This window comes from Trichomycterus rosablanca, chromosome 18 (assembly GCF_030014385.1).
Source record: "Trichomycterus rosablanca isolate fTriRos1 chromosome 18, fTriRos1.hap1, whole genome shotgun sequence".
Classification (NCBI taxonomy): Eukaryota; Metazoa; Chordata; class Actinopteri; order Siluriformes; family Trichomycteridae; genus Trichomycterus; species Trichomycterus rosablanca.
The window spans coordinates 12,917,595-12,923,929 of record NC_086005.1 but is presented as its reverse complement, the minus strand read 5'-3'; the positions used below and the strand labels follow the sequence as shown (position 1 = coordinate 12,923,929).

General features: G+C 41.7%; 1 protein-coding gene across 1 annotated transcript in view; it reads right to left on the bottom strand.

Annotated features, from left to right (window-relative positions):
* The window catches only part of sez6a (seizure related 6 homolog a), a 134,576-nt gene that overhangs the window by 69,274 nt on the left and 58,967 nt on the right, over window positions 1-6,335 (bottom strand). The window lies entirely within an intron of this gene.

Sequence of the window (6,335 nt, the reverse complement as noted above, 5' to 3'; positions counted from 1 at the left end):
GAATGGAACATGAGGAGCACTTTGTCCCAGCTGAATGCCAAAGGGCCATGGCCTGTCATTTTCCATATTTGCTCTACTGTTTTAATGCAGCTTTTAAGGCTATTATTCTGTTTAGTTCCTGCTTTCCTAAACATAGTTCATACCCAAATTTAATTTGCCAAACCTTTAATTCCTGCTAATATCTTTTCTTTTAAACCAGTGTTAGGTGCAGCCTAGATTCAACTACACAGACGTCCCTTCTATAGACATAGATCAGGAAAGAAAGAACTCTGTGAATCCTTTATGGGGAAAACACTCAGACATAAGACAAGGTCAGAGTTTGAGATGCCTTCGTTCATTCTGAATACTTACAAGAGCTTATAAAGACACAGATTTACACTATATTGCCAAAAGTATTCACTTGTCTGCCTTCACACGCATATGAACTTGAGTGACATCCCATTCTTAATCCATAGGGTTAAATATGATGTCGGCCCACCCTTTGCAGCTATAACAACTCTTTTAGGAAGGCTTTCCACAAGGTTTAGGAGTGTGTTTATGGGAATTTTTGACCATTCTTCCAGAAGCGCATTTGTGAGGTCAGACACTGATGTTGGACGAGAAGGCCTGTCTCGCAGTCTCCGCTCTAATTCTTCTCAAAGGTGTTCTATCGGGTTGAGGTCAGGACTCTGTGCAGGCCAGTCAAGTTCTTCCACACCAAACTCGCTCATCCATGTCTTTATGGACCTTGCTTTGTGCACTGGTGTGCAGTCATGTTGGAACAGGAAGGGGTAATCCCCAAACTGTTCCCACAAAGAGTTCCTTTCACTGGAAATAAGGGGCGGAGCCCAACTCCTGAAACACAACCCCACACCATAATCCCCCCTCCACCAAACTTTACACTTGGCACAATGCAGACAGACAAGTATAATCCTCCTGGCAACCACCAAACCCAGACTCGTCCATCGGATTGCCAGACGAAGTAGCGTGTTTCGTCACTCCAGAGAACACGTCTCCGCTGTTCTAGAGTCCAGTGGCGGCGTGCTTTACACCACTGCATCCGACGCTTTGCACTGCGCTTGGTGATGTAAGGCTTGGATGCAGCTGCTCGGCCAAGGAAACCCATTCCATGAAGCTCTCTACACACTGTTCTTGAGCTAATCTGAAGGCCACATGAAGTTTGGAGGTCTGTAGTGATTGACTCTGCAGAATGTTAGCGACCTCTGCGCACTATGCACCTCAGCATCCGCTGACCCCGCTCTGTCATTTTACGTGGCTACCACTTCGGGGCTGAGTTGCTGTCATTCCCAATCGCTTCCACTTTGTTATAATACCACTGACAGTTGACTGTGGAATATTCAGTAGCGAGGAAATTTCACGACTGGACTTGTTGCACAGGTGGCATCCTATCACGGTACCAGGCTGGAATTCACTGAGCTCCCAAGAGCGACCCATTCTTTCACTAATGTTTGTAGAAGCAGTCTGCATGCCTAGGTGCTTGGTTTTATACACCTGTGGCCATGTAAGTGATTGGAACACCTGAATTCAATGATTTAGATGGGTGAGTGAATACTTTTGGCAATATGTGTATGTGGCACATTTTCTTATGTTTGGATATTTTTCCTCAGCCAGCAAGTTCCAAAATTGACCAGCAGAGGCCCTTGACTTCATATGAATGTCAGATTATAGGGTTAAAATTTCAGTATGTAACATAAGATCTAAATATTCTCCGTTGCAGTGGTCTTGCCTGAATCGAACCGTTTTTGGTTTCTTTGTGCTTGGTTGCGTACTCATCTTCACAAACAGCGTCGGTTAGACAAGAAAAAATGCAAAAATGGTGAATAAAAACTTTCTAGATTAGCAGTGCTTTAGGCTGGCTGAGGTGTACCTATGGTAACAAACAGCAAATTAAAGAAACATTGGCCACATTTCATGTCAATCACGTTGACCTGTTTGAATGAGGCGCGATCTACCAGCGTGCACTGTGCGATCGACTGGTAGATCGCGATCGACGTATTGGGCACCCCTGCTCTAAAATATGCTTAACGTTTAGTTAGAGGAAGTGAGATACAAAAGGATGCTTATAACAGAAACAAAACTGCTCTGTGGTTAGCGCTATTTGCAGGACCAGATGAGTATACGTTGCAAAATGGTACATACGCTCAGCTTAACGGTCAAAAAGTCCAGCACCATAAGTACATGGACACTTAAAATATCTACCAACCTGCCTTGTTAAAAGCAGCTTTGGGAATGATGGAATTATTAAACTATTACAGAGATGATGTTGGAGTGAGTCTGTAGACTAAGCAGCAGAACAAGGCTTAACGTAGATAATTAGAAGCCGTAAGCTGGTGTGTGGATTATTCTACTGTCTCTTAGACTCAAACTAAAAAGATCAAGTGTAGGTTCAGATCTTATAATCTGGAACAGTTGGGGAGCTTATGAGATATTCGTTAAAAAATACAAGCAACTGTTTTCAAATTAATTATAGTAACAGTACGGGGGGAGGGGGTCCTTCCATACTTCATATGTATGACTCCTTTTACTTCTAGAACAGCCCTAATTCTTGGTGGAAAAAAATTCACAAGGTGTTTGTGACTTTCCTTGGAGAGTTCGGTCAATGCTGACATGATTGGCTTTTTTGGAATCAGATGTCATCACCATTACACCACCACCACCAGTCAACAACATTTTTTCAATCTTTAATCTTTCAGTTTCAGCGAGCCTGTGTCCACTGTAGCTTATTTAGTTGTTTTGGCTGACAGGATTTGAACCACAAGATATTTATTTTTGTAGTCTATTTGCCTCAGGGTTTGGCATGGTGTGTTCTTTTTTTTTTGTTGCATTTTTCCCAATTTTCCTCCCAATCTAGTTGTATCCAGTTACCTGATTGCATTAGGCTTTCTCTCTACTGATGCTGATCCCCACTTCTGATTGAGGAGAGCGAGACTGACACACACCCTCCCTCCCGCCCCCGACACGTGCGCAGTAGCCGAATGCATCTTTTCACCTGCACGAGGCGAATTCATATGCGGATCAGCTTTGTGAACGGAGAGCCACTCCCTGATCAACTCATTATCCCTCGACCCTGTGCAGCCAGCAGAGGTCGTAATTCGCTCAGTTATGAGGAGTCCCTCTCCGGCATGTCCTACCTACAAGCCAATCATTGTTCATGTAGGCGCCCGGCCCAGCCGGATGGCAGAGCTGAGTTTCGAACCGATGAGTTCGAAATGTCAGCTCTGGTGTGCTAGCGTGTTTTACCGCTGTGCCACCTGAGCGGCATGAAGAACAATTTTAAAATGATAGTAACAGTAAACTGTCAATATTATATTGATTTATTTATTAGGATTTTAATGTCATGTTTTACACATTTTGGTTCCATTCATGACAAATCAGGTAGTTACTGGTTACACAAGATTCATCAGTTCAAGCCTTTAATGTCAACCACAGTCATGGACAATTTTGTATCTTCAATTCACCTCACTTGAATGTCTTTGGGGCTGTGAGAGGAAACCGGAGCTCCCGGAGGAAACCCACACAGACATGGAGAAAACATGCAAACTCCACACAGAAAGGAACTGGACCGTTCCACCTGGGAATCGAACACAGGACCTTCTCGCTGTGACGCGACAGCGCTACCCACTGAGCCATTGTAAGCCAGATTAGGTAAACAATTTTGAAATTCCAAATTTTAAAATCAAGATTCATCAAACAAGGCTGACAGGATTTGAAGCACACGGTTTCTGCTTTTGTTACCTATTTGCCTCAATGTTTGGCATTGAGAGTGTTCTGAGGTGATTTACTGCTCACCACAGTTGTTAAGAGTGGTGCTATGGTTAAAGTCACTCAGAAGATGAACTGAAGCTTATGCCTCATGTCTATAATAATTTTATAGACATGAGGCATCTCACACCTACACTAGCTGTGTAGGTGTAAAGTTGTCTTTTTGGAACGACTTAGCCTAAATATTTCTGTTGTTGGATACATGATAAATAGCTAAAATTTTTTATTTGCACTAAATAACTAAAATGTAGCTCAGTTACCTAGCAACAGCATTCTAAAACTTCAATTACATAAAGGTTAACATATGAAGAGGGTAAATAATAAAAACAGCCTTTATCGCTGTATATACGTTTATTTTCTTTCCAGTTTTTAAGTTGAAGTCGGAGTGCAGGGGTTAGTAAAATACACCGGCCCTGAAGCAGAGAGGGATAAGGGCCCAACAGACACAGAACGGCACCGGACTTGAACCACCAACCTTTGAATAAATAGCCCAGAGCCGGAATCGCTGAGCTACTATTGACTGATGATGCCCGTAATATGTTCTTTAGTAATTAAAACAGACAAACTACATAACAAAAATGTACTGCCATTATAATGTCAAGGAATACACCAATATACCCCCCCCCCCCCCCCCCAACCACAGAAGGGTATAAAAGGACAGAAAACACATGCCATTATCAGCCAACCAGCTATTTCAGGTAAACTTCCAATCTGAACTGAATGAGAATGAGAAAAGCTAATTTGATCAGATAGTAAAGCAGCATGCCTAATCATAGCTTATTTTTCAGATTTAACATCTTTTACCACCCACACCTAGCAATACTCTGGTATCCTGCCTAGTTTTTACATTTCTGCTTTGATTAGGATATACAACCATTATCTAGCCCAGTGGTCCCCAACCACTGTACTACTTACAGTAGTAGGTCAGCATACTGTCTAGCAATTGAGGGTTAAGGGCTTTGCTCAAGGGCCCAACAGTGACAACCTGGCAGAGGTGCGGCTTGAACCAGCGATCTTTTGATTACTAGTCCAGTGCCTTAAACGCTAGACTACAACTGCCTGTATTACCTAGTTCAGTCACGTGATTGAGCCAGGCTAAAATGAGCAAAAAACAAATGACTTTGAAGTGTCTTGTTGAAATGAAAAAAGCTCAAGTTTCCCACTGATTTTCCATCATTAGTGAGTTTATTATGCTCGTTGTACAACCCCAAATCATGAAAAGTTGGGACAGCATGAAAAATGCAAGTAATAAAAAAAACACAGTGTTCCTTACATTTACTTTGACTTTTATTTGATTGCAGACAGGATGAACCTGAGATATTTCATGTTTTATTTGGTCAACTTCATTTCATTTATTAATAAACATCCATTCCTGCATTTCAGTCCTGCAATACATTCCAAAAAAAGTTGGGACAGTAAAGCATTTAGCACTTCGTAATGTTGCCGTTCCTTTTCACCACACTTAAAAGACATTTTGGCACAGACGAGACCAAGTGATTTAATGTTTTAAGCTTTTTTTTGGTCTCATTCTTCCTGCAAACGCGTCTTAAGATGTGCAACATTACAGGGTCGTTGTTGTCGCATTTTTCGTTTCAAAATCCTCTACACATCCAGTCCAGTACCCACAGCCATGCCTTTGTAATGTGTGCAGCATGTGGTTTTGCATTGTCTTGTTGAAAAATGCATGAACGTCCCTGGAAAAGATGACGTCTTGAAGGCAGCATGTTGCTCTAAGAGCTCAATGTACTTTTCTGCATTAATGCTGCCATCACAGAAGTGTAAATGACCTTTGCCAAGGGTACTGACACAGCCCCATACCATGACAGACCCTGGCTTTTGGACTTGTTGCTGATAACAGTCTGGATGGTCTTTTCGTCTTTGGTCCAGAGCACATGGTGTTCATTTTTTCCAAAAAAAGACCTGGAATGCTGATTCATCTGACCACAATACACATTTCCACTGTGTGATGGTCCATCCTGGATGCCTCCGAGCCCAGAGAAGTTGACGCCGCTTCTGGACATAAGGCTTCTTTTTTTTGCACAGTAAAGTTTTAAGTGCCATTTGTGCATGTAACTCTGTATTATAGTGCTTGACAAAGGTTTGCCAAAGTAATCCCTTGCCGTTGATTACAATCACCTGTTTGGGATCACATTATTATTTAGTTTTTTTAACCTCATTACTAAATTGCCCCCGTCCCAACTTTTTTTGGAATATGTTGCAGGCCTGAAATGCAGGAATGGAGGTATATTAACAAATGAAATGAAGTTGAGCAGACAAAACATGAAATATCTTGGGTTTATCCTGTCTGCAATCAAAAAAAAAAAAAAAAAAAAGTCAAAGTCAATGTAAGTCACACTGCATTTTTATTTTATTTGCATTTTCCAAACTGTCCCAACTTTTTCTGATTTGAGGTTGTAAATTCTGATTTTACTTTTGGAATAGTCTATATAACAACAATTTGCACTTACATCTAACTGCCTTGTGTATATCTGCACAGCTGCTGGTCATTATAGCTTCTATAAAGCTAACATCTGGTTAGTACACTTGTCCTCTTGCAAAGTCTTACCCTCATT